The sequence below is a fragment of the Jatropha curcas genome, chromosome 10 (genome assembly GCF_041381405.1).
Source record: "Jatropha curcas cultivar XTBG-Jc1 chromosome 10, XTBG_Jcur_1.0, whole genome shotgun sequence".
Lineage (NCBI taxonomy): Eukaryota > Viridiplantae > Streptophyta > Magnoliopsida > Malpighiales > Euphorbiaceae > Jatropha > Jatropha curcas.
The window spans coordinates 21,019,020-21,035,121 of NC_143160.1; the positions used below are offsets into that span (position 1 = coordinate 21,019,020).

Consider the following 16,102-nt stretch of genomic DNA (forward strand, 5'->3'; position numbering starts at 1 on the left):
TGTTGCTCTGTGTGCATGCCTTCAATAAAATAGAACCCTTGTGTTAATAAGACTTAGGGCTAAGGTAAAACCGTTATCTGTTTAATTCAACACTTGTTTGCTTCTTTGTAAAAGGCAAGGACTCCGGTGCAGGAACGCTCGGGAGTTGATTTGGTTCGTTTAAAGCAATAATCAAACGCACATTAAAGTGGCGGTTTGGAAATAATTGAAATTCAATCAAACCTTTAGTGATGGTTTGGTTCATTTTGAAAGAAGAGAAATTAAGTTTCCTCATTTATTTAGTTAATAAGACAAAGAAAAGGGATTAATACTATGTTAAAGATATAAAATGCATAAATATAAACTATGACATGATTTTAAGTAATTATTTAAGTTTTTGATTAATTTTTTTACGTTTATATTGAGTGGTGTCCAAAAAAAAAAAAAAGTTATATATTCAATTTAACATTAAGTAGTTTATTGATATAAAATATAAATGTTGATTTATTTCTATATTTATTATTAAAATAAAAATATATAGTTTCGACCATGTATGATTTGTACATAGGTTGAACAAAATGATTGGTTTTTACATCTCACAAACCGAATTGAACTACTCGACTTTTTAAAACCATGGTTTTGAATGGGTTTGAATCAGTCTGGACAGTTTTTTGAACACTCAGAATCTTAGATAAATTACTATTTGCCTCTTGAGATTTGATTTAATACTATTGTTAGTCTCACTTTTTTTTTTTTCAAAACAATATATATTCTGTAATACCTAAATATTGAAATTCATCATTTTATGTTCACTCAAGTGACTTTGACTACTATAGTATAGGGGAAAAAGTGAAAAAATATCTTATTAGTATGAAAAAAAAAAATTCCAATTCTTCCAAATTCACGCAAAAAATCAAAAATTTTTTTTGTTTGAAAAAGCGAGAAGAAAAGGAAGGAGATGATATAGATTGTTATCGTCATGTGGGAGGATATAAGAGGTTTTATAAGGTTTTTCGAAGGGATAAAGTTGGTGCTTGAACTTGCATTTTTTTTTTTTTTTTATTTTGGTGTACGTACGAAAAATAGTGAAAATTGAGTGCATAAATTTATATTTTTTTTCTATTTGGTAATTTTTGATGAAGTGAGATTCATATTTGCCTACGTGTCTGGTTGTATGGCTCGACAATTAATCCATATAAGCAGTTAGAACTTTGGCAATAAGGGAAAATCCAGTAACTTGAGGCATGACCTCCTTCTCCTCCTTCCTTTCAGTCATTTCAATTGTCTTGAATGGCAAAAAAGCCCCTCTTTTGCTTCTCCTATTACACAACTCATTGGCGGATAGCTAAGAGTAATGATCACAACTCCCAATGTGTGTGCGATATCCAAACATTTCAAAGCACTAAATCCACTCCCCAAACCAATTTCAAATTTTCAAATATATATATTTAGATGAATTTTTTTTCTTTCTCCGCTGTTGATTAGCGTGTTTATTTGGGCAATGTTAGCCTAAAACAGAGAAGAAATCTTGAAAATAAAAATTTAAAAAGAGAATCCAAAAAGGAAATGGAGCTAAGTTTGTATTTGAGCTTGGTTTATGTCCCCAAAACAATCGGTGAGTATCTTAAAGAGGCATCAAAGGTTAAAAGATGCTAGCTTGAGATTATCCAAGCTTGATGATTCTGTGAAGAAATTAGAAGATGAAATGAGAAAGATTGATCCTTTTAACCCTCTTTACCACGTTGGACTGTTTACATGGATTAATTGTCGGGCCATGTAAGCGGACACTTAGGTAATTGTGAGCCCCACTTCATCCTATTAGTCAATCCGACGATTCACTTTATCAGGAGACACCAAATTGAAAAAAAAAAATGTAAATTTAGGCATTCAATTAATACTATTTTTCTTTCAGACACAAAAAAAAAAAAAAAAAGTTTAGACACCAAAAATAACATTATCCCTTTTTCAAAATATGAGAGTTTAAGAGACTTTGGAGATTTGTCCAGATTTTCAAACTTGATTCGAACATCGATCCAATGAAGGTTGAGGGTTAAGGATTAGAGGGTCAAACCGGATCGAACCAGTATTTGATTAAATATTATATAAAAATAATTTAAAATTAATAATTTTATTAAAATGATTTTTATGAATTAAAATAAAATATAATAATAAATTTTATCTATCTATATCTATACTCTAGGTTTCATGGACTCGGATATAGGACACGACATGGACACGGAACACGATAATATTTCAAAAAAATAGGACACGACATGCTCAAGACACTTTATGCTAAAAAAAACATAATTTATTAAGAAATTAAATATGTAAATAACTATCCATAATAAGTGATAAATATAAAATAAAAAATATTTAATTTTCCACTTCAACATCGTTAGTTAAATCCTCAGCAATAATATCATCATTAACAATCATCGCTTCTATCTCTGGTTCATCTAGAGATAAATTGGCAATTTCAAAAATTTCAACATCTTTAAAAAAATCAAATTGATCCCTTATAATGTCTCACATTTTTTGTTTGTGCAATATAATATTGGGGGCTTCTTCTTGATAGAAGTCAAATATTACTATGAACAAAAATCAAATCTTCAGCACGTTTTCGAGCTAATTTATTCCTTCTCACAGAATTGATAATGAATATATACTCCAATTCCTTTCACAACATGATGAAGAAGACGGTTGACCAAGCAATCTGAATGCTATTTTTTAAAGTAGAGGCCCACTCGCACCATGAATTGCCCACCAACACTTTGCTTCTATATAGTAAATCTGTCATTTAGATAATTTGAATCTGCAAAATTTTCCATTAATAAATTCAGTGTTTACCTTTGTTTGATCCTTAGGATTTGAAAATAATATTTTAAAGCATTTTGCCTTTCCCTGGAGATTTCAACATTATTATGTGGAGCAGCTCTAGTTGAAATTTTTTGAAGCCATATATCGCAATAGTACCTTAAAAAGACAAGTAATATCAAATTGCAACAATTGCAAGCACAAAAATTTGAACATTACAAATTATAAATTTAATATTACCTTGGATTTAATGAATGACCTAAACACTGAAGAGGAGTATTATTCTCAGTCCAATGATTGATGAGTATATCATAAACTACATTATAAAATGTAGATGACATTTTCCAATTGTTGACTTTCCCTCTTGATACATTGTCATCTTTACTTTTTCAATCATTGAATCCCACATCTCATAGACCAAGTGAAGGTAATGTCTATCAGTATCAGAAGCTCTAATCTTATTATATATAGGCCCAGTCAATCAAAAAAACTCATATATAGGCCCAGTAAATGAAAGAATATAATCAATTTTGTCCCACCAAATATCATCTAACACATTTTCCTTTCCAAATCTAGCCCTACCCCAATATCTTCTTTATAAGAAGACCATTGTTCACTAATAACCATCCTTGAAGGCCACGCTTAATTAGTGTAAATCTCTTAAGCATCAAAATAATAGGCACTAAACGTGTTTCTACAACTGAAAGCAATTTTAAGGAGACAAACTTATTGTAAAATTGCCAATGTCATTGTGAGATTCATAATAAAGTGCTTAATTTGCATAAACATCTCCATAAATTTCTATAATCCAGCTACATTCTTCATAGGTTTGTTGATTGCTTTCAACATTTTTTGTAGGGCAAATATTCTTCAAAGCTAGATTAAGAGTAACAACATATCATGTCCAATAAATATGGGACATCCCTTCAATTATTTCACTTGCATCCTTATAGTTTTTTGCATTATGAGTAATAACTTGACCCACATTTTCATGCCCAACCTCATCCGTGGACTCTTTTATTATATTAGCCATAAAATATATATCCTTTACCTCATTTGAGCAATCAACAACTTTAATAAACATAGGACCACTCTCATTAATAGCAATAAAGTTAATTAATGGCCTTCGTTCTTGATCGCTCTAACTATCACACACAATAGTAACACCCTTCTTACCCAAGAGCCTTTGATAGGCTCAAGTAATCTCTCAACATTAGCCTTCTCTTGTTGGAGTAAAGTAGTTCTTAATAGATTATATCCTGGAGGCAAATAAATACTCAATCTAGAATTAACAACAACGTATAAGAACTAATGAAGTATGAATTTTTAGCTAGATTAAAGGGTAAACTTGTCGTACAGAACATTCTAGCACTCTTAGCATGTAATCTATCATAAGCTTGCATGTTAAAAGCTTTAAAAATAGTTTTGAACTCTCGTTTGTCTTTCTTTTCTTTGAATTGAATTCAAAGTCTCTTGAATTGTAATGTTTTGTGATTAGGTTTAAACACTAGGGGGTAATGGTACATTCTTTAGTTCAAAACTTCGGGCTTAGTTTTTAACCTCTTCCTCCATTTTTTTGCATTTCAGCGATATTAGTGGGTTTCACATTCTTACAACCTCCAATTCCTTTATTGCGAATTTTAAGTAAATAATCCCTAACTCTTGTATAACTGCTATGTTTTTCTTCATGACAAGAATTGTATTGTCACTTGATATTTCGTCATCCTCCTATTTTTCGACCTTTAATAACAGACTTCCAAAGAGGGTTATTATCATCTTCCATAGATGTAGCAACATTATTACTAGTACCATCCGATTGTGCCATATGAACGACCTTTATAAAAAAAATTAATTATTAAAATACAATATCATGGTTAAGAAAACAACATTAATAATAACAAATAAAGATATCATTTAAATTTCTAACTAATACATATTCAATAATAAATATAAAAAATTAGACAAAATCATATGAAGTCATGAAGGTATGTAAATTCATGACAATACTAGTACGGATAGATGGAAATATAAACTATTAACTGTTAATTGTCAATCATGAAAGCATTAATTGTTAATATAGTATGTTTAATACTCAATACACATGCATATATGTCCATATCGTGCGAGGAAAGCGATAACCCATAGCTGTAATGTCGTCATTAATGATTACTTTACGATTTTCAAATTGATAGCATCCATCGAGCAAAGTATTCGACAACGGCTTGATGAATATATATAAACAAATTAAAAAAATTACATACAGAATAAAAGAGAAAATTATACCACTTACGGATTGTGGCTCAGTTAACAACGCATAGTGAGCATGTAAGAAGAGCTTTTGGGTTTAATTTTTTTTAAATGCACTTGTAGAGAAGGGCGAAGAGTCCTAACTGTGACTAAATCTCGAGTTGGATTAAGCGGTCCCTGGTAATTACATTCGGATACTGGTGATTTACACAAAAAAAAAAAATATATATACTAATTGTTTTAGCTTTGTGCACTTGAGTTGAATTCTGAATCAATACAATGAACCAGTTTTTTAATTTGGCAATAAAATTATAAACCCTACATAATGATTTCGGAGTTTTTCTTTTTATATGTTGTAATTTTTTTTATTTTCAGTACATATATTTATGTAATTTATATTTATGACCTCAATTTAAAATTTTTAATGATAAATTTATCTAAAAGTTTGATAAAATTTCTACAAGTGTCCTTGAAGTGTCCTTAAAGTGTTTGAAATTAATAAAATTAAAAAAAAAATACTCGGACACATTTTTAAAGTGTCCGACATGCGTCCGGGAGTGTTCGAAGAGTGTAGGTGTCCGATATGAGTATGACACTGGTTTGCTAGACCTTTTAAGGTGTCCGTGCATCATAGTCTATACTATATATAAATATGAAAATGAGAGAGGAATAATGGGATTTCCAAAAATAACCTTGATAAAATTCGAAATATCCTAAAATATCTTTATTTATGATCAAATTATAATATCATGCATAAACATATATATAATGTAACACCCTAGGTGCAATGAAAATCTCATACCCTAAATGTTATATAAGTTAAGTAAACAAGTAATAAAGATATATTTTATAAAATATGTGACCTATTAAAATGATAAAAGACTATTGAAATGCAAGGAGTGAAATTTGAAAGGTATTAAAGTGATGAATATGGAAAATCCTAAAACCCCTAAGGCATTTAAATTGAAATGCATCATAATTCTATAAAAATATATGTATAAAGAAACTAAATATCTTAATCTAATAAAATGAAACAAAAATCGAGAAAAAAACATGTGAATAAAATGCTAAAGAAAATGTTTAAGTAAAACAAAAAAATGTGAAATGAATAAGTTAGCCACCTAGACTATTAATAAAGCGAAGTTATTAAAGGGGATAAAGAGACATATTGTTCATACAAGTGCAGCCTTGCACAACAAATCAAATGACTCATCCTATACTTTAAAGGAAAGAAGGGCAAGTATATAGGTGAGTCACCTCCTTAGCAAAAAGAAAAGAGGACAAGTGTATTAGGAGATAAGACTCCTCTCTCTACCTCCAAAAACAATTAACAATCGTAGCCTTCTTTCCTTCTCATTTCTATTGTTCACCAACCTGCTATGGCTCATTTACAACTTGATTTCTAGTGTCTACAAGTGTTCTAAAGCAAGAGTTAAATGAACAAGTGATAAGAAAGAAGAGAAAACAAAAGGAGTTAAATGAGGTAAGCAATCCCAAATTCTGTACTTTGATTTTTAATCCTATTTCTCTAAACTTAAACCTTCAATTTGATGAATCAAAGCTTAAAATTATTTTTAAACATGTTAGAAATTAGTTTGGATAGAAAGAAATTGAACATGTAAAAGCTAAAAACTATAATTCTCAAATCTGTCTCAATGAAGCTGCTTCAATTCAACTACTGTGTTATGTTAAATTAAATATGTAAATGAGCATAAAAATTTATGAAATTTTACAGAGAGCTAGTGAGGATGTCGCGATTTTCCTAAAAGTGATTTGAAAAGAACCGAATCAAACGGGTTTAATTGGTTTTATTTATCAAAATGGTTTCCTTTTATTACACCTGTTTAATCTTCGGAAAAAAAGATTCTCTTACTTCAGTAAGAGTTTTATTTTGGAATCGCCACCCTTATTTAAGGAAAATTCTCGAATTTATTGATTCTTTGGAATCGACTAATCCGATTTTAAACCAGATAGGGGCTCAGGAGTTAGGTACGAAATGGGGAACCACTTGGTAAAAGTTCAGGATGAATGGATATGAGAAACTAAATATTCAATCAAATGAACATAGACTGCTCATGTGCAGAAAATTCTGTGTTTCACTAAGCTTGCACTAAATTGAGCATTTTAAAACATAAGAGAATAAACTATGAACATGAGCATATAATGGATGAACATAAAGCTTAATATGTTTAATTTCTGTCCCCAAAATTTCAGATTCAAATTTAATGAATAAAAATATCAAAGAACTTGAATGTCATTAAAGAGCTAGAAACAAAACTAAAAGTGCAATATGTGTTTAAATGTTAATATAAGTCAAGGATTACCATGAAACTGTTTCAAAATTACAAGTGATCGAGAGGAATCAAATTCTCACTTTCAAGGTGAGTTATAGTGTCTAGCCCTTCCTTGTTGCATTGGAACTTTTTATCAAATGCATACCATTATTGGTATTTGAAACCATTTGTTAATTGTGATATTGAGATTGTGAATTGTGAAACCTATTTGGCCTCTAGGCCTATTTGATTGTATCGAGCCATTTGTTTAGCCAATATGACAGAATCCCAACTTGATGGGGTTATACCATCAGGCTTTGTGCACGTAGAGATTTGTGATTAAAGGGAGAAGTTACTGCCCTAAAGTGTGTGATGTATGATAGAACTGGAATGTACATAGTGATTGATATATTTTGTTTAGTGCTATCTATGTGATTATCTATCATATTATTGATATTGCCTTTGTGATATTGATCCGATTACTGTGAGTCCTTTTATATGGACTTATTTCTATTGACAAGCTATAATGGTACTACCATCTTGTGTTACTATAAATGTTGAACCTTGAGATACTTTTCAATGTACATGCTACCGATATGACACTATAATCTCACTGAGTTGATGACTCATCCAAGCGTCTGTGGTTTCAAGTAGAGGTGATCCAAGTCTGTCAGCCTTTTGATTTTCTTCTTCCAACAAGACCACAAAAAATTTGCTCATTTGTGACCGACAAATTGATCGCAAAATGTAATAAATCGGTCGCTAAATACCATCAGCGACCGATTTGCAACCGATAATAATCGGTCGCAAAAGTGCTCCTCGCAAAATTTTTTGTGACCGAATTATAATCAGTCGCTAATTTTGCGGCCATAATATCGGTTGCAAAAATATAAATATCGATCGCAAAAGTGTTGGCTCAAGGGTCAATTTCTAATCTCGGATTTTGATGATTAAAACAAAACAAATAAATTTAAATTATGTTATTTGTGCTAATATTATTTTATGCAGAATTATTATGGAAAGAAATCGTATAAGGCAAGTCCTACAAAATCCATAGTGTGTGAAGATAATTCGAAGACCCTAGTGATTAGGTATTTAGGATACTTTGTAGGATAGAGAGAAAATTCATATATGAGCACATAAATTAATTTTTCTCTCTCAACAAAAATAATTTTCGGAAATTAGATTTTTCAAAATAAATTCTTTTATTTGTTTTCGAAAAATATTCTTTTGATTTAATTACCTAAAACTAAAGAGATTTTATCTCTAAACGATTTTGGTAATAAATCATACATTATCTTTTTTGGAAATTCCTTTGAAGATCTAAAAGTACTTCAATTTATTCTCTTACCTTAAAACGAAGAAAGAATCTTTTTTTTTTTTTTTTTGTTTTTAGTAAGAGCATCTTTTCGAAAAGTATTTTCCAAATAATGCTGCCGAAAATCTTTTTGTTTAAAGGAAAGTAAAATCGTTTTTATTCTCTAACCAAAAAGGATAAGATAAACTTTTGGTAACTAAGATTTTCGTATCTTCTAAAATAAGGAAAGAAGATATTCTGATTTCAAAATGAAATATTCTCTTTCCAAAAGCAAGAGACTCGAAGCTCTCTATATAAAGGAGTGTTTCACTCTTGGAACGTTGGTGAAGTAAGAGTTTTCATTGTAAGAGCTTTCTCTCATTGATCAAATCTTTATCTCTCAAAACTTTCTCTCTACCCCCCATTTTTCTTTTCATCTTTACACTTAACGTTTTTATCTTTAAAGAGAAAAGAATTTTTATAACTACTTTTGAAAAACGGTTCTGTGTTCTAAACGATATTCTAATCTGATAAACTGTTTTTTCTGTGCTTATATGTGTATTTCTTTCTGTCTATTTAGATTTTGTAATCTATAGTAGACATGTTTTTATTTGATTAAACATTTGTGTAATAGCTTGGGTGATAAGCTATTGTGAAAGAGGTTATCAAGCGACCTTCTCCTTGTGTGAGATTCTAATGTCTTGAATTGAGTTTCTGTACTCTGCCAAAAACAGAAAGGGTTGAGGTTAACTAGAACCTTTGGAAAATCTAGTGGGATAAAAGGGTAGATCTAGGTGTTGATCTATTGCCTTGTACTGTTGGTTTGTCTCTTACCCTTGAAAAGAGATAGCATAGTTGAGGATCTCAAGATGAGTCTTGGGGAGTGGATGTAGGCGAGTTAGTGCCGAACCACTATAAATCACTGTGTTGATCTTTTAATTTCTGAAGTTTGCTTGATACTTCTTTTATTACACTTCTGTTTATATTTTAGAAATGCTAATGTTGTTATTGGTTCTGATGTTCTAAAACTAGAATAAGTCTTATCTTCTCTGAATATTAGAACTCTGGAATTCTGATAAGTGAATATACCAAGTTCTAACTGTTCTTCTATTCACAGTATATTTCACTGCTTGGGTTTCTAATTAATTTTCTAAACTTTATGAGAAAGTTCTAATTACAATAGTTTTCCATCATAAAGTAGTTCTGATACTTGATTAAGGCTTTGTGAAGCAGTTTTAAATTTAATAACTGTCTCTCACACAGTCTTATATGATTTTCTAAATTTTATAAGGAAGTTCTAATTTCAATAGCTTTCCTTCATAAAGAAGTTCTAATATTGAAAAAGACATTGTGAAGCAGTTCTAATTAATAGCTGCACTTTGCATAGTCTTTCTATTCTTTATAAATAGAACATTGTGAGGTGATTCTAATCCATATTCTATTCTCACAAAGTTCTTTGTTTTTCCACTGCACTTAGAATTCTATATTTTGTTTTAAAATTCTAAAATTTATATCTGTTTTTAGAAACCCAATTCATCCTCTTGGGTTGTGCCATACATATACGGGACCCACAATCATTGGTCGTGTCTTCCTTCTAAAATTCTATCTCAAATGGGTCGCAGATTGTGTCCATCGCAATTTATTAAATATGGTCACAAATCGATAGCAAATGTTGAAAGCTGTTGGTCGGTCATCTGTCGCAATTTTAAATTTGACGGTTATATATTTGGTTGCAGTTCGGTCACAAATCCATTGCAAATATACAATTACAAAAAAAAATTTTAATAATATTAAAAACCATAATTTTTTGCACCTGTGAAAATAGGCAGAAATATATATATCTCACAATCACAACACAATAACAATATAAAAATGTAATTGTTAATGTAATGTACTGTACAAAATTTGAAAAAACCATAAAAAGCTAAAAAGGTCCAAAATCAAATCTACGAGGTTGGTCACCTGCACGATCCAGTGTCGTATCACTGGGAGGAGTACTTGTTGGATGTGTTATAGTGTCGGCAGGAGTGACCAAGGTATCGTCTGCAGGAGTGGCAGGCTATGATAAATATTGTTGTCCTGATTGGCCAAACAGCTGAAACTCATTAGTACAAAGCCCCAATCTCACGTTTCTCATATCAGCAGCAAACACAGGATGATTGTTATCAAAGTGTTTCCAGGCTTCAGAGTCTGATAGATAAGTCATTATACTATCCTCATATTCACACAAAGCATGCCATCTCATGTGTTCAGCTGTCGCCTTAGATGCATATAACCTTTGAAGGTGAGGAACAAGGGGGAAATAATACATCTTCTTGAAAGCCTTCTCTCATTGTACTCTATCAGTCCCTTGACCCCGCTGTTGATATCTTGGAACATTACAAAACTTGCATTCTCTTAATTCAGAGTCAAGACCTTAGTATATCATATAGTTATTACGACAACAATCAATCTTTTCCATGGGTAGTCCTAATCCTCGAACTAATTTTTTTGTCCGGTAAAAATTATCAACCATCGAATGGCCTTCAGGCAACATTTCTTTTGCTAACTGCACAAAATCATCATAACACCTTTCAGAAAAATGGTGCTTCGCTTTCATGTGCAGTAATCGTGCCACAACAGATAGAACTGAATGATTCTTGCATCCAGGCCACAGTTCACTGTTAGCTGCACTTAGCATGTCAAACAATTGTTGTGCTGCATAGTTTGGCCATTCCTCCATATTATCCCAATGAAATTTTACTCTACCCGCATTGATTACCATATTGAAATTGATAAGGCTGACCTTCTAAACTTATCAAAATAGAGCGGCCTGACCCACTGGAAACTCGAGGTTCACCATGATGTATCCATTTGTAATAATTTTCCACGAACCCATTTTTGCATAAATGAAGTTTAATTGTATCGATATCTAAGAAGGCTCTATTTTGACACTTCTTGTGATTACATGGACACCTCAACTTATTACCATCCATACAACTGGGATTACCAACTGCAAACTGTATAAACGCCTCCATTCCTTGCAAGAATTCTTGTCTTAATATCCCATTGATCTTGTATCTCCACTACATCCAATCTCGATTAGTCCGCATTTTTTTTCCTAATTAACACTCTGTTTATAAAGGGTAAATTATATGTAATTGCATTAGTCCTAAACCATCCTTAAAACATGCCAAATGTAATGTTCCATTTACATGTCTAACTTACTAAGGTTATTTCTATAATAAGGCTAACTATATATATGTAAACTCACTAAGTTCGTTATTTCTAACTAAGGTTATATATATATATATATATATATATATATATATATATACACTATAATATCAGTAAGTGTACGATTCCTTATATTTAGTTTTTTTTTAAAAAAATTCGGTGGCACTTCGGTATAACACAATCAAATCTTAAATCAAAACACACTTCAATAAACACTTCTATATCATACCAATATTCTCCAAAGGCAAAATGACCACTACTAGGCCTCCAACGCAAACGTATCATTCATTTCATAACAAAAAAAGAATAATAACAACAATAATAACAAATAAAATGCATTATTTCATAATTACAAAAAAACAAATAAATATTAGTTTATGGTTTGTTTTAGTTATCTGCACATAAATTGTCAAGGGTGTATATATGCGCATATATTGATTTATATATTTATGCACTTATTTTATATTATGGTTTGTTTTGGTTACACAATTATGTTTATTTGTCATTTGTTTTACTTGAATTTTTAGTTCTTTTTTCTTAACATTAATTAATAAGATGTGATTTTTTGTTTTTCACTTTACTTTTACCAACGTTACAAAAGGATGTTCTTCAACTTTAATTTTACTAAGAATTTGGCAAGTGTTTAGAAATAAATAACAAATAACATGAGAATTTATTATGTTTCTTTTTATTATTTAAATATATTTAAATTTTACAAAAGGTGTTATGGCACTCTTTATTTTTATTTCAAACAATTGAACACTTTAAATTTTAAAATTGCATCTATTGAATACTGTACTTATAAAATTATTTGATTGAATGTTGTAATTAATAAAATTGATTGATTAAACATTGATTAAATTACATATCAGATTTTGACTAAAATATAAAAAATTCCAAAATTATCATTACGATATTAGATTTTCTTTTTTTCTTTTTGTCATTTATTTTAATAACACACACAATGCAACTGCAACAAAATAACAACTAAATCACAACTAAAACAACTAAATAACAACTAATTTTTTGTCATGCAACTACAAGAACAACCAAAAAAATGAAATCCACAAAAAAAAAAAAAAAAAAAAAACAAAAATGAGAACCAAAAAAAAAAGAAAAAGAAAAAGAGAGAGAGCAACTCGTACCTAACCTAACGACCATGAACGAAGAGGAGAAGGGCTTCTCCGGAGACCGGTGCTACAATAGAGCAGAGAAGGAGGCAGCAAACTGCTGGGAACGACACTGCAAATGGCTGGGAACGGCGTTGCAAATGGGGGAGGAGAAGAAAGAAGGAGAAGAAAGAAGGAGGAGGTTGCTCGCGCAAGTTATAAAGCCCTAACTTTTGTGACCGACGTGTCGATCGCAAATTATTCACAAAATCTGTCGCAATTTTTAATTCTGCAATGTAGTTTTAATATGGAGCAAATTGCGATCGATTTGAGATCGGTCGCAAACAATCAGTCGCAAATCGATCACTAATCCTTCGCAGACGGAAAACTAAATTTGGCGGGAATTATTAGCGCTATAGTTAGCGACGGATTGGTTATCGATTGCAAATCCATCGCAAATTCTGTCACTGTCTTGTTGCAAATTGGTCGGCAGGTATTTACTCTCCCAATCATCGCAATTAGTCGCAACATCATCGCAATATTGTGATCGATTTTCGTCGGTCGCAAAAATGCGGTTTTTGTAGTGAAGAAGCCTGTGAATAATGTATATAGTTGTTAGATGCTATAAGTTGTTGATATGTTATCTGAACACTAGTTGCTCCGTAATACCTTTGTGAATGATATTAGTGTGGTATGGCATGTATGTAAGCTATGATGTAAACAATATTATGAGAGTGTGATATGTGATTATACAAAGTGTGTGAAAGATTGTACTCAATGATTCTAGGAATTAAATGAAAGTAAATAAGTTGATTGTAGCCCACTAAGTAATTTGTCAAGATAAGTAATGTGTGCAATCAGATTAGTTTAACTGTGGGTTCTACTAGGTGCTCGATGGCATTAAGCCTACTTGGACCCAAGGACCATCGCACCATCAATTTTGGGGTGTGACATATAATTTGGATAATTAATTAAAATATAAATAGATAATTATGAGTTTCAAAATTTTGAATTTTGAAATTTATTATTTCGTTAAAAAAATTATTTATAATTAATTAGTAACTAATATATAAAAAAATTACAACCTTTAATTTTTTGGATATATAGTATAGATTGAGAAATTTTATATCTATTAATCTAACTATTTAATTTATTTATTTTAAAAATCCAGATAATTTTTATTTAATTTATTTACTTTAAATTTGTAATTTAATACTACTGTAGATTAAAATTACTTAATATATATTTCTCTATTTTTTATTTATTATGTTATTTCTCTTTTGATTGTGCAAAAATGAATGAAAAACTAAAATCCAATTCATTATTGTTTCTAACCAAATACTTTTTTTAAAAGAAATTTTAGATATTAATTGAAGTCTAATCTTATACTTCACAATTTTTTTTCATTTTAATGTCCATAATTATTTATTAAATATATTTGACTCTTAATATCGTCATATCATATAAAATTAGTTTAAAAATAATATTATTCACTTATAATACGGATATTATTTAAATAGAGATGATTTTAATTTTAAAATTGTTACACATGAAATTGTACTTTAATATTATAAAAGTTTAAACAATATAAGAGGAAAATTATAACCATACTTAACATTATATAAGAATAAACAAATGAGTATAAACAATGGGTAAATAATGTGTAATGCGTGTAATAAAAAAACTAGCAACTATAAATGTTACGAATAACAATCAAAACTGCGATATCAATATGGTCATAGTGTAAAAATAACATGGTTTAGCCAAGCCTAAGCCGCCGAACAATTGAAACTTAGTACCAGGATGAGCTTTTAGGCTGCTAACTTAAGCATGAGAGCATCTGTAGGTACCCCTTTGTGATACTTTAGCTTGTTGTTTCGCTTTCAATTAGTGTTGTCATCCACTACCCACATTCGTATCGATAAATTTGTACCCATCAAACCAAGGGTTGAACCATGGTTAGAAGCTAGAATACTCAAAACAATAATCAATCTAAAACTTCGAAGAAAAAAAAATCATAATAAGGAAATCCCTCTTTGAGATGAAATTATAGAGGATGATCACCAAGAAGAATTTGAAATAATCCAACATCTAAATTAACTCAAGGAAAACTAGCTAAAGTCTTTAATGATCTACAAGTTAAATTAGTAAAGGCTAATGAGGAAATCTGAATCCTTAAGGATAAGCAAATATGAGAATTAAAAAAGCTAAAATGACCTGAAATTTTAATTTCACAAGCTTTTGAATTTAAATTAATTAGGTGCAAATTTCTTAATATTATATTCTCTATTGCCAAACCCAACCAAAGGAAAATCTGAAAACCCTTTGAATTATGATCGAATCATCGAAAACCAAGAAATAGGGCCTTCTAGAAGTGGGTTGAGCTGAACTAGCATTAAATCAGACCCAAACCAGCTAAAAGCCAATGGGATAAGGAGAGAGAAGGTTCATGATGCGTGCCAAATAATGGAAAAACAGCGAGCTTATAGTGATCATAAAGAGATGGACCTAAAAGAAAATCCAAGGCTAAGTAATATGATCTAAACATGTGGGCCTTGAGTCTTTTAATTAGTTTTATATTTTAATTTGCATATTATGGCCTATTTAAATTAGGCTTTATGTTTTATTTAATTTTTAGGGTTTCTTAGCATATAAATACTTAGTTTTTAGTTTTCTTAGCATGGATTATTGGCAGATTTCAGTTTATGCGTTTTATTTCAAGAGAGGCGAATTCTCTTTGGTTCTTCATTAAACTTGTTTTTGAACTTATCAAGAGAGGCGAATTCTCTTTGGTTCTTCATTAATCTTTGTGGCATTCAACCTTTCACCTTGATATCTTTGGTTCATACTTCTAATTAAGTATTAGGTCAAGATCTGCGATTGCATCCAAGAAGAAATCCATAATTTAGGAATTAGGGTTCCTAATTTGGAATTTAGGATTTTTATATCAAATATGATTTAGGCTGTCAAGACCCTATTCTTGGGGTTCCGCATCATTTGGTATCAGAGCATTGGCTCAAATTAGGTTTTGTCTATCTTTGTTTTGCTTTCATTTGCTACTGTTTGTTTTCAATTATTTTCATTTGATTTTGTTTGTTTCGTTTTTCTTTCATTTGTTTCCATTTTGCTTCACTTGTTTCGATTTGCTTTCATTTTGCTTCCATTTG

At 30.4% G+C, this 16,102-nt stretch overlaps 1 pseudogene; it reads right to left on the reverse strand.

Moving 5' to 3' along the window:
- Positions 1 to 1,165: 1,165 nt before the first annotated feature.
- The window catches only part of LOC149493250 (uncharacterized), a 24,041-nt pseudogene continuing 9,104 nt past the window's right edge, over positions 1,166 to 16,102 (reverse strand).